Below are 12,952 nucleotides of genomic sequence, written 5' to 3'. Positions count from 1 at the left end.
ACCAAGTGTCTTTGATTTTCCAATGACAGTAGCTGGTTGACCTCCTGCTCTAACTAATCTAGATTTCCAGTGGGAAAGGACACGGGATAGCTGTGGCCTGTGTAAATGTGGCATTTATCTTCATGAGTGTAATGATGAAGAATGGACCGGGACTGGCACAGTTATGTACGACTTATTTCCCCTCACAAGTGAAGATAAATGACACAAAATATCAGCCACCATGCATTCTATACATTTATTTCACATTTACACCCATAGACACAAACATACAGAAGGTCTATTCCTAAATCCAACTGGTTTTCATTTTCAAAATATGCAACTAACAAGAACAATGGAGAATTTGTAGGAAAGTCAGAGAGGATGAAAAATGCTGAAATAACTTCTATGACACAAGCTACACCCCGGGAGAAGATGCCTAACAGACCCTATCTTTGAGAACAATAACTGTAAGCCTTAAAAGAAGATTTTCACAGATCTTTGGCTGCTGATATGAAGCTAATGTTACGGGAAAGTTACAAAGACACCCTACCCCACCCCTGCAAGGACACTGTTCTTGAGCATTCTACAGCCTGTGGAAAATTCATGAAGATGATAGTTCTAACAGAGTGACTTCCAAGACCCCCTGTTTGTCTAACAGATAGTCTTCCTGGTTTAGCTTTTATTTTTTTCATATGACATTCATTATGCCTAGATGATATGCATTCCTTAAATTCTAAATTGGACTAGGATGCCCTCATGAAGTGTTTTAATTGCTGGTAAGGTGGAAAAGGTACAGAAGACAAAAATGGCTTCATCATGGACATCCTCCCTGCCTAGTCCTTATGGCTAGATGATGTGGGTAATTCACAGGCCCCCATTGGCTAAGGTTTCTTCTTCATTACAGCACTGTAACACCATTGATGTCATAACAGATCATTTTAAATAGTGCATTCAAATTTAAACCTATATTCAAGGAAATTTAAACCTAATTTGAAGCTGGCCTTGTTGGAAAGGACCTAGTTTCCTAGAGCTGATTTACTAGAAAATTATTGTAAGAGTGTATCAGAAAGCCAAGTCTTATCTTTGCCAAAGCAGTTGGAAGTTGTAGGTTTTACCTCATCTGGCCCATACCTGACTCAGCTCCAGTGTTGTTAGGCTTCTTTTGTTGTTCATTTAATGGTGAACAATGGACTTCCACTGAGAGGCAGAACAAATCCTGGCCATTTTTTTCAGCCTAGTTCTCATACTTGGCCTCAGGAAACCATTGTTTCAGCTTTAGTTCTGATCTTATGTTCCAATAACTTATATTCTATACTCTAATTGCTTTGGGACATCTTACGAACTGAACCCAAAACCTGCCTCCATATTTACTTTCAACCTCTTATGGGGTTCTTGTCCCCTTTGATGATGCTAAGACTTTGTTATTATAACATCCAATAACCTAGGCCCTCAGTGACTAAGGGCCAGGCCTTTTCCTTAAATTTCTAGATATCCAAAATCATCACCTTAATCGCCTCCAGCATTGATAGCCTTTCTGATATGCATCTCATTCAACGTTAACTGAATGCTTACTAAATACCAGGGATGATTCTAGCCACCTAGGATTCTGTAGCGAGTCAGAGAGTAACAAACTCTCACTTCATAGAGCTAGCTTTTTAGGGTTTATGCAGATAATGAGTAAACCAGAAAAGATCAGGCAGAGATAAGTACTGAAGTGAAAATATAAGAGCGATGAGTCAGGGAATGACTGATGAGAAACATTACATTGATTTGGTCTGGGAAGACTCCTTTGAAAAAGGGACATTAAATTTCAGGAATGATAAGAAAGAACTTAGACCTAAAAAGATGTAGGGGAAAAATATTCCAAGCAGAGAATAGCTACTATAAAGGCTCTAAGTTTAAGGAAGTGCTATAGTTTAACGTTTGTGTCCCCCACCCCCTCCTCAAATTCACTGGGTAAATCCTAGTGTCCAATGTGATGGTATTCGGAAGTGGGGTCTTTGAGAGGTAATTAGCCCTCGTGAATAGGATTAGCACCCTCATAAAATAGGATCCAGAGGGACCCCTAGGCCCTCCCTCAATGTGAAGATAAAATGAGGAGACTGAAACATGGAAGGGGGCCCTCGCCCCTGAATATGCTAGCATCCTGAAATTCGACATCAAGCCTCTGGAAGTATGAAAAATAAGTTCTATTTTTTTTTTTTTTTCTTTTTAGGGCCACACCTGCAGCATATAGAAGTTCCTGGGATAGGGGCTGAATCGGACCTGCAACTGCTGGCCTACACCACACCACAGCAATACAAGACTCAAGCTGCATATGTGACCTACCACAGCAATGCTCCTTAACCCACTAAACAAGGCCAGGGATTGAACCCACATCTTCATGGATACTGTGTCAGATTTTTAACCCACTGAGCCATCGCAAGAACACCTAAGCTCTATTTCTTGTAAGATATCTTCGGTGGTATTGTGTTACAGCAGGCCAGACAGACAAGACAAGAAGTGTGTTTTACTTAAAGAATAATAAGGGAGGGAGTTCCCATTGTGGCTCAGCAGGTTAAAAACCCAACTAGTATCCATGAGGATGTGGGTTCGATCCCTGGTCTTGCTCAGGGGGTTAAGGATCCAACATTGCCATGAGTTGTGGTGTAGTAGTGTAGGTTGCAGACATGGCTTGGATCCCGTGCTTCTGTGGCTGTGGCATACGCCCACAGCTGTAGCTCTAATTCGATCCCTAGTCTGGGAACTTTCATATGCCACAGGTGTGACCCTAAAAAGTGAAAAATAAATTAAAAAAAATAATAAGGGGAAATACAGGCTAGTCTAGTAGGAATAAAGTGGGAAAGCAGAAGAATGGGGGATGTACATGGAATATATTAGTTTCCTTTGGTTTCCATAACAGTTATCATAAACTTGATGGCTTAAGACAACAGAACTTGATTCTCTCCCAGCAATGCAGGCCAGACATCTGAAACAGACATCCACAGACCTCTCTGAAGTCTTCAGGGGAGAATTTTTCCTTGTCTCTTCCAGCTCTGGGGCTCCAGATACTCCTTGGTTTGTCGCTATGTAACTTCCACCTCTGCCCCAGTCTCCACATGGCTCTCCTTCTCTTCTCCATGAAGGATGCTTGTCATTGTATTTAAGGCCCACCTGGATAATCTAGGATGATTGTATCTCAAGATCCTCAACTTAATTACATGTGCAAAGGTCATTTTTTCAAATAAAGTCTCATTCACAGGTTCTGGGGCTTAGGATGTGAATATATCTTTTAGGAAGACAATATTGAGCTTGTTATAGAGAGTGAGGCTGGTGGGCCAGGGAAAGCAATTTCTTTGTCTATGCAATGGCGAGCTCTCGCAGAGCTTGGAAAAATAACACAGTCTTATTGAGATGTTTAAACTCTCATGCTACTAGCGTGAGAACTGATAGAAGACACCAAAAGTACATCAGTAGTGCATGCAAGAGATGGCTTCGTCCTGAGTGGCAACAGTAGGAATAGAGAGAATTCAAAAATGAAGAGTTTGTGCTGGAGGTAGGGTCAAAAATATTTGCTTAAGGGTATGTGATGACAGTAAAAGACACCAAAAATTTGCCTTCTGCCACCTACCAATGTAGCAGTCCAAATACCGACTCTTCCTGAATGCCCCACCATCATGCTTCACATGCCTGCAAGAGCATTTTTGTCAAGGGATCCCCTCCACTTCCCCAGCTCTTAGACCATTGAAAACACTATCCTCTCTGTTAGTCTGGCTCCTGTCCTGGTCCGAAAGGCTGGTTGTGCCTCTTCTCATTTTACTACAAGATTCTGTCCTGCCCAGTGACCAGTCTTGTTTTATAAACAAGGCTATTCTAATCATATCTTACTCCAGTGTGGTTCCCTGGGGCACCTAAGTGATTTGGTTATGCCCTGAGTATAGAATACCATTCAGGTTACACCTTGAAAAATCAGAGATTCTGCCTTTTCTTGAGGTTAAGATGATACCCTGGGAACAGGTCTAACAAAGTTTCAGAGCCTAATTATACGACTACCTCCTCTGTGGACTGGATGTATTCTGTACTTATAAGATTTGTACAAGCCCCTACGTCCTTGTGCTTTGAAGTAAAACCTCTTCCTTTAGCCTCCCAGGCCTCCCCTCAGTCTCAAAAGGCTGACTCAAGAGTTAATGATAAAGAAATGTTTTGTGATAGCTAAAAAATAAAACTAGTTAAAACAGTCTCCATTATGTTATGCTCTGCCTTGGCCCTCTAACTTATTACTAAGGTTTACTTTCTAGTTAGAGTTATATTATACCTAGTGTTTTCTTTTGCAGTTGGAACACTCCCTAATACCCCTTCCCTGTAAGCAGTCTTCATTCCAGAGAGAAGGTCGAGGAACGATAATCCTGAAGACCACCAGAGACCATCACTGGACGGACTGCCACCGGTCGTGATGACTCTGAAATGATCTATGGAGGGACAGTAATACAGATGCCTTAACCAATAACCCTGTCTTCTGAGCTAAACCTCTAATACCCCTTGCTGTCCCCTCTCAAGGCAGGACACAGTTTTGAGGCATCCGCCTGCTGTGGCCTCCTTTGCCTGGCAAAGCAATAATGCTGTTCTTTCTGCTTCACCCAAAACTCTGTCTCTGAGACTTAATTGGTGCTGGTGTTCAGAGGCTGCATTTCGGCTACACTTACACCTCTACAGACCTATGGTTTCTAGATGATCCTTCTACTTTAGGGACCTCTTTTGAATACACAAACTGACTGGCTTAATCAAAACAACACCCATTCTTACAGTTATGTCTTTTACAGAAATGATTATTTCAAGTCAAGGGTAATTGATCTTCCTCATTAGGCTGAAGTTTTCTGATAGGGGGCCAAGTTTTAGGGTATCTAAGGAGCTCCATGAAGGAGAGACTAGAGATGGCAATGCACTGTAGTTTGTAAAGTCTGTTGATGAAGGGCAAATATTCATATCGAGTGAGTCCTTTTACAGGACTAGAGCTGGAAGCCTAGAATATACCTTTGGATTCTGGGAGAGGAACAAAGCAACATGAAATCCTTGTCCTTATTCCCCCTAGTAGGTTGTTCCAACATAAGCCCTTCCCATAACCATCTCAGAGTATCTACCTAGTATTTTTTTCTGGTAAGTGCCTGTCAAGCTTATTATTAAATAAGCTCATTTTTTTTTTCCAGAATGATTTCAACATCAAAAATGACATATGCCTGCAACTGATTTTTCAATTTATCAATTATGGCTTGTAATTTAGTCTCTTGCCTCTTAAGAGCAAAGTAAAATTTAGGATTTGGTATTCTAAAACTAACGGTATTTAGAAACGGTCCTCCTAGAGCAAGCTTAAAACATACCAATAAAATATATTCACGAGGGTGTGAAATGTGACAATAGGGAAGAGGAGGTGCTGCTCTCTGGCTCTGGATTAGAACATCTGTGCCTCTGAGAGCTCTTTACGGTGACCTCTCCAAGTGGCAATTGTGTAGAAACACAGGTCACCAACTTAGCAATAAAGCAATAAAGCTACGGGAAAATGTAGATGTTTATAATGATATTTGGTCCTGGCTTTTTTTTTTTTTTTGTCGTTTTTAGGGCCGCACCCTTGGCATATGGAGGTTCCCAGGCTAGGGGTCTAATCAGAGCTGTAGCCACTGGCCTACACCACAGCCACAGCAATGCAAGATCCCAGCCACATCTGTGACCTACACCACAGCTCACAGCAATGCAGGATCCTTAACCCACTGAGCGAGGCCAGGGATCGAACCCGCCACTTCATGTTCCTAGTTGGATTTGTTTCTGCTGCACCATGCTGGGAACTCCTAGTCCTGGTCTTAAGCTGTGTTTGTTTATATAAGGGCTGCTGTCTTCATCATGAAGGATGTGTCACATGAACTGTGGGTTCAACGTAGGAAAAGATAAGAAAAAAAATTTCTAGTCAATCAATATCCACTTCTTTACTCATGCATTTACTCATTACTTAATTATTTTGTTATCTTTAAGTCGCCTAACCCTTATGAAATGATGAAGTGGGAATTGGGCAGACAGTGGAGTTGGGGTGGATCTTCACTATTCCAAGAGAGGGATATCCACACTGCCACAGAAAGGAAAAATCCCCTTGCAGGTGGAAATTTGGTCATTGATTTTTTTTTTCCCCCCTCACACTCAAGAACCTAAAATCCTCTTCCACTGTTGCTATTTGGAGAATCCTGATCAGGACACAAGTTTCAGATGTCAGAGGAAATTTTCAAATTGGAGTTCGAGAAGCCATTGCCAGGTTAATGAGCACCGAGCAGCAGGCATTTTGAAGAGTTTATTTGGAGAAAGGATACGTCTGCAGAAATCAAGTGATTAAGATGTGATACTCAAAGCAAACTCTGAGTGATCTCATTAGCAGAGACTAAGAATAGTCAACAAATGTAATGAGCGCCGATACAAGGTCACAAACCTCCCCATGCAGGCCACCTGTGGGAGACCCACTGGTGAGGAAGAGGGGAACCTGATTGGATCAGATCAGATACTCTTCCCTAGAAAACAAGAATTTCTTCCCCCATCCTAAAGGAGGAAGAACCAGAAATGTAGGTACAATTCCCCATTGCATTTTATTCAAAGTTCTCCAGATGTGCTTATGTATGTTAAAATGTACGTATTTTTAGTCCACGATGTAGGTTCCATCATTCTCAATTAATTCCTGTACAAATGGCACTTTCTTACAGATGTCCCTTCACACACTTTCCTCAAAGGACCCCCTGCTCACCTGCACACAGTGACTCCTATCCCTTCTCTGAAATTACATTTTTAATTTCTTTCTCTCTTTTTAAAACTATATCCCTGCATTCAGAAGAATATAAGCTTCATGAGTAGAGGGGCATTATGTAGCTTGTTCACTCTCTTATTTCCTGAGACTTATGGTGCACCCAACGTGCACCATAAGTCACTCAAACAGTGATTGAATTTTAAAAATCACTCCCTAGACTATACCTCTATGTATGATCATATAAATGAAAGAACATTGGATAGAGGTTTCAGCCAAGGAACCAAGACATAGTAGATGACACATTCTACAGAGAGCACAAATTTACAATGGAGGCAGTCATAAACGGCTGCCCAGCTCATAACCTCTTACACAGAACAAAGGTAGCAATGATCTAGAGCAAGCTCATGAAGAGATTCTATGGAGAGCTATACTATGTGTCCCATTCCTGAGGGAGGGTGTGGGTGGTCTTACACCCTAACTAACCCTCAGCTTAGTAAAGAGGGGCTTCAAGAAGAAAGTTTTCAGAGGAAAGTTTTTGAGTGAATTATCAGTGGGGTGTGACTTACCATCACCAACCCCAAGGAGAAGATTACAGAAGGATGCCTGTCCCTCATCTCAAGACTAAATATATGGCTGAGTAGAGTAGAATAGACATAGGGAGTGGTGTCTAAATCCCATCTGAAAATTCTCAAAGGCAAGAGACCAAATATTGCTCACCCATAAGAGGGAATTGATGAGAAAGACTTGGAGGTATTTTAAATTCTATGTGAGAGGTTTGCTTCTAGAAGTAAACAGATAACCAGAAGGAATCTGCAAGTAGTTCTGGATACCTAGAGACTGAGGAAGGAGTTAGTGATGTTTCAGGAAAGGGAGCCTCCTTCTCGGCAAAGCAAATTTGGGGGCAGTGAGAGAGGAGGGTGGGTCACCATAGAACATGTGCACATAAAAAGCCACCAAAAGAAAATCAATTTCAAATGTCTGGTAAACCCAAAGATATCAATGCCAACTCAACAGTACCAGGCATGTAAAGCTATTCTGGCCCCCACTTTCCTAGTTTCCCTAATCATGATCTGACAAAGAAGAGTAGGCAGAGTAGGGAGATGGGACATGAGAAGGAGGTGACAATACCAAGAAGAAAATAGCCATATTTACACCCTAGTCTGTGATGTGAGCCTTCCTACACCAAACTGGGCAGAAATCTTAATATTAATTATATAAATTTAGATATGTCCACTATTTACCACCACTTATAATTCATAAATATTTCCAGTCAGTTTTCATCCAGGGGCAGGAGCAAAACTAGTCCCAATCAAGATAGTTTAATTGAGAAAGAAAAATGAAATTTCCTCATGATTACATCTACAGTTTGTATTCATTCAGTATAATGGTGACAATAATTTTACTGATACCAAAATCATAGCATCTCTAGAGTTTGAAATTCCAGATATAACCACCTCAAATTTCAAATTTTAACCTTATTCCTCTCTGGCCATGCTTCACATTTTGCTCATGATTGATAACGAAGACAATGGCAGTTAAATAAACCATTAACTTGGGGATAGGGCTTACAAATTGATGTATATAAATCATTTTTTTTTCATCAGCAACAAACAATTACCAATGTTTATTTCAAAAGTATCTGGTATTTTCTAAAAGAACTCATGAAAGATGGGTACAGTCATAAGTTATTTGAGAATCAGAGATAATATATTCTGGAAAGAATACAACTTGATGAACAATTTAAAGAATCTGGAAGAAGGAAATCAAACAACTACCTCTGTGTAGCTATGGAGCTAGGAAGAGATGGTATATTTCTATAAAATATTCTACCACAAAAAAAATATAATATGATTTTACCAAATACAGGGTTCATATGGCTATTTTGACCTGTGTAGTTGTTCAGTTTAACCAGGTATTCCATGTTTTCCCTTTCTTGACTGTTTCTGATGTGGGTATTTGAAACATCACTTCTGCGTAATAAAGAGTAGCCAGCTGATCTGACTGGCTAACACATGGGAAAATAGCCAATTTGCATGCTTATCCTAACTTTATGTTTGCAAAATATATAGGCTCTTGATGCCCTTTAAAAGCTGGCAAATTAAAAGAAATGTAATTTAAGAGCATTATTAATTAGCAACAGATATTAATTGCTTAAGTCATGTGGGCAAATCTTATCCTGATAAGAGGTCTTTAGTTCCAACTCATATGTTCACATACCAACTGATTTGAAAATGCTGTCACATATTCTATGCTCTGTTCTGAGCTATCGGAGGAAACAGGAGCATTGAGACTATGACATGCACAAAGGTTTCGTCCCTTTCCTCAGTACTACACTCCTAGAAATCACTGCTGACAGTGAGGAAAAGAAATGGAAAGCAGATGCAGAAAAGGTAGTATTTTTCCCAAACATTTTGTCCCTTGAGACTAGAAAAACTCTATAAAGACTCTAGTTTGGCTAAGAAGGCAGCACTTTAAATATTCATGAATGAATGCAAGTGAACAATGGATCATATGCATAGTTCCAATGATTTAACCTCTTACTCATTATCATCATCTTTTTTATTTTCTGAAAAACTGGTTCCGGAAAAAAAAAAAGAGAGAGAGAGAGAGAGAGAGACTGAGCATTTGGCCATTATTACCCCAGACATCATTTCCAAGTTCCAGTTTTGTTGTCTCCTCTTGAGGGACTCAAATCTGTTTGACCTTCGTTAGCTCATAAGCATCCCAGTAGCAAACTTTCTTCATCTTTGCTTCTCTTTTGCCATTTTTCTTTGGTGGCAAGGTTAAAAGAAAATGGATTCTAATATTTTGAGTACAGAATTAGAAAAAGAGACACAGATGGAATGGAAATAAAGAAATTCCTTCCTTACTATATATAAAATAGTACCAGCGAAGACCTACTGTATAGAACAGGGAATTATACTCAGTAGTTTGTAATAACCTATAAGGGAAAATCATCTGAAAAAAGTATATATATAACTGTTTCACTTTGCTGTACACCTGAAACTAACATGACACTGTGAGTTAACTATACTTCAATTTTTAAATAAAGGAGTAAAGGATTAAAAAAACAAAACAAAACAAAACAAAACAAAACAAAACAAAACAACAGAACCCAGCTATATGCTATTAACCAGTCACACATCAGATAAAAAGATAAAGATTGCAAAACAAAAGGATGGGAAAAGATATACAACCCAAACACTAATCTAGGTAAATCTTCCATAATTAAATCAATATCAGACAGAATGGGTGTTGAGGTAAGAAGTATTGCTGTTGATTAAAGGGAACATTTTATAATTAAGGATATTTAAATTTAAAAAAAAATAAATTGCTTCCTTTGGGCCCAAGGTAAGAGGAGGAGCAAGGCATCTTCTGTCTGATTACCTTGGATCTCTCCTGAAGGCTGAGGCTTCTCGCCACTATTGTAGGAGTTTGCAAGTTGATCTGGAATCATTCTTCTGCCTGAATAGCAGCCCCCACTCCCTCCATTTGATAATGATCCACCTGAAGAAACCTGCAAGGGTTTTGTCATCTTTGTAGCTACAAGTTCTTCTGCTTCTTTCCTGGTTTTGTTGTTGTTTATTAGGGCCAAGTACTATAATGAACGTTTCATGTATATCATTTATGTCCACTTCAATGATAAGGACATGGTGACTTAACAAAGTTAAGTTATCTAGTCAAAGCTGGTAAGTAGCAGAGCCAGGATTCTTGCCCAGGCTGTCCACATCCAAAGGTGAGGCATTTTATCTCGTACTTCTAAGCACCTACTCAGAACGAAAGGCTTGGGCAGCCTTTCCTGGGATCATTGTCATGAAATAGGATTTAACTTCCAACTGACTCTCAGCCTTTCTGGATGAAATGTTCTCATTTGCCATCTCACATCATCTACAGGCTCCATTATCCCTCTAATCACGTCCACTACCTGTCTCTTTTGTCTTTTGTCTTCAATTACTGCTTTGTTAAAGGGCAGCCACCATATTGCACCACGTCTTGATTAAGCAGGCATGCTATTTGTCAGGGAGCCAAGCAAGAAAAGTCCTTATAGGGGTCCCCTTAAGCCAATACTTGGCACGTTTCCCAGGAAGCCCTGTGCATCTTATCCCAATCCACCATACCACGTGCAGGAACATTTACACCCATTACAAGTTTCAGATCTATTTTGAACCAAATTTTATAGTACAGTCCTGAGAGAGAGAGAGCTTCACATTATGCCGAAGGTTGCATTTTAATAAAGGTTGGCTGTCTTTCAGAGGGTTTAGAACAAAGTGTGCTACATTTCAAAAGGAGTCACCGCCTGGTCCTCCTCCCATGTTCTCAAATATCTTCTTATTCAATTGGAGGTGAGATTAAGGTAGTATAACTCCCCTCTTAAAGAAATCACTGGGCAAAATAGCTACAGTATAATGACATTTGGCATCAAAGTATCAAGTGTGCAGATTGGACTGTGGCTGATTCTAGTCCTATGGTAGGATGTGAAATAAGAAAGATTTATACATACTTCTTTGTAGCTATGTATGTCTGAATATGTGTATATTCAGAAATCCAGTATATTGTTATCTATGAATTTGACTAAAAGTTGCTTCTACAATCAGTATGGCCTATGAATATATACTGATTATAATGGCATAACAGTAACTATGGTTACTGTTATTGTTGGTTATGTTACTATTACTGCTAATTATGGTTAGAAGGACCACAGAAAAGAAAATTCTCAAGCCAACTGTGGTAGGCACAATTCTAAGATGACCCTGAGTCATAGCTTTGTATATTCTTTCAACTCTTTGAGTATCAGTGGTACTTGTAACTTGCTGCTAACCAGTAGAAAAGTGGTTGGATAGTCACGTCTGTGTTAGGACACATTCTACAGCAAAGGTGATGAGTTAACACAAGATCTGTCTTATGAAGTTGTAGCAAGAAATTCCTTTGCTGGCATTCATGAATTAATTGCTAATTGTTGTGAAAGGGTGATGTGGCAAGGGACTACAAGTGGCCTCCAGGAGCTAAATACATGGCCCAGATGTCAGCCAGCAAGAAATCTAGGACCTGAGTCCTAAGTAACAAGGAATTGAATTCTGTCAATAATCACTTAAGCTTATAAAAGAACCACAAGCTCTACCTAGAGCTTGACTGATACCTTGCTTGCAACCTTTTGAAACTCTGAACTGAGGACATCATCATGCTGCATCTGGACTCCTGTCCCAAAACTGAGATAATAAACATATGTTATTTTAAGCTAATACCTTTGCAGTAATTGGTTACACGGTGATAGAAAACAAACCAAAAAACCCATATATTTTACTTATCTTCTGAAATTGTAGAAACTGCCTTTCAATCAATGGACAACATGATTATTATCACTTAATAATTCAGCAGACCATGAATAGAAAATGTTCTTTGAGGGGAAAGCAGACCCCTAATTTAGATATTATAGCTTATGAATGAAGTGGACACAGCATGGCCAGTTGATACCACATGGAAAATTTAGAATTGATACCAATCTGATATTTAAGCTCCAGGCATGTTACCAAAGTAGGGTATAAATATATTTCTCTAGAAAACTTTAAAACATAAAAATAAAATCACCTGAAAACTAAGCATATACATGTGTATGTATTGAGAGCCCATGCATTATATACATATAATCTTAAAGAATTTATTCTCTTGTTGCCAAAGTATGAAATAACCCAACACATGAATGAATTAGAAAAAGAAGAACAAAAAAGACCTAAAGTCAGCAGGAGGAAGAAAATTATAAATATCAAAGAGGAAATCAATAAAATAGAGATTAAAAAAACAATAGAAAAAATATCTAAAACCAAGAGCTTGTTCTTTGAAAAGGTAAACAAAATTGACAAACCTCTGGCTAGACTCACCAAGAAGAGGAGAGAAAAAAACCCAGATAAACAAAATAAGAAATGAAAAAGGAGAAGTCACAATGAATACTACAGAAATACAAAAAACCATGAGAGAATACTATGAACAATTGTAAGCCAACAAATTTGGCAACCCAAAAGAAATGGACAACTTTCTAGAGACTTACAGCCTGCCAAAACTGAATAAAAAAGAAATATATCAACTGAACAGACCGATCACTACAAATGGAATTGAATATGTCATAAAAACACTCCCTACAAATAAAAGTCCAGGACTAGATGGCTTCACAGATGAATTCTACCAAACATACAAAGAGGAAATTATACCCATCCTCTTTAAACT

General features: G+C 39.2%; 1 protein-coding gene and 1 long non-coding RNA gene across 32 annotated transcripts in view; one reads left to right on the top strand and one right to left on the bottom strand.

Moving 5' to 3' along the window:
- LOC110259679 (uncharacterized) overlaps nucleotides 1-9,834 on the top strand; it is a 51,858-nt gene extending 42,024 nt beyond the window's left edge. The window contains exon 6 of one of the 2 annotated variants that reach the window (XR_014837055.1): nucleotides 4,293-9,834. This is a non-coding gene — a long non-coding RNA (uncharacterized LOC110259679). The remainder of the gene's footprint in view (nucleotides 1-4,292) is intronic. The other variant, XR_002342047.2, reaches the window with a different exon arrangement.
- The window catches only part of LRRC4C (leucine rich repeat containing 4C), a 1,222,625-nt gene that overhangs the window by 28,484 nt on the left and 1,181,189 nt on the right, over nucleotides 1-12,952 (bottom strand). The window lies entirely within an intron of this gene.

This window comes from Sus scrofa, chromosome 2 (assembly GCF_054392235.1).
Source record: "Sus scrofa isolate SSC_HxYL_T2T_F1_AM1 chromosome 2, Sscrofa_HxYL_maternal_Yorkshire_Landrace_v2.0, whole genome shotgun sequence".
Taxonomy (NCBI): Eukaryota; Metazoa; Chordata; class Mammalia; order Artiodactyla; family Suidae; genus Sus; species Sus scrofa.
This window is presented reverse-complemented; position numbering and strand designations above follow the sequence as displayed.